This window comes from Bombus impatiens, unplaced genomic scaffold (genome assembly GCF_000188095.3).
Source record: "Bombus impatiens unplaced genomic scaffold, BIMP_2.2 scf_0113, whole genome shotgun sequence".
NCBI lineage: Eukaryota > Metazoa > Arthropoda > Insecta > Hymenoptera > Apidae > Bombus > Bombus impatiens.
Window position 1 is genome coordinate 326,475 of NT_176532.1, and position 311 is coordinate 326,785.

Genomic DNA, 311 nt, shown 5'->3' on the forward strand with positions numbered 1-311 from the left:
GACCACCGGCAACACACGGGGGTAGATAAAATCTGTATTACGTTTAGGGACGTTGCTGGGCGTGCGTGCACCCCCTTGCAAACCTATTAACGTGCGTGCACGCGTTGCATCGCGACCCATACCCGAGACAGAGACAGAGATAGGAGATGGAGCGAGATCGTTTCTGGATCCACGTGATTTACGCGTGCCGGCGCTGCTCCGAATTCCAAAGCTTCCTATTAACTGGGTGCAGCGCGCGGAATCGCGGCGGCGCGGTGGTACGCTCCGCTTCGTGCGTTCCTACGAAATTTGAAAAACGATTTTATCGGCTA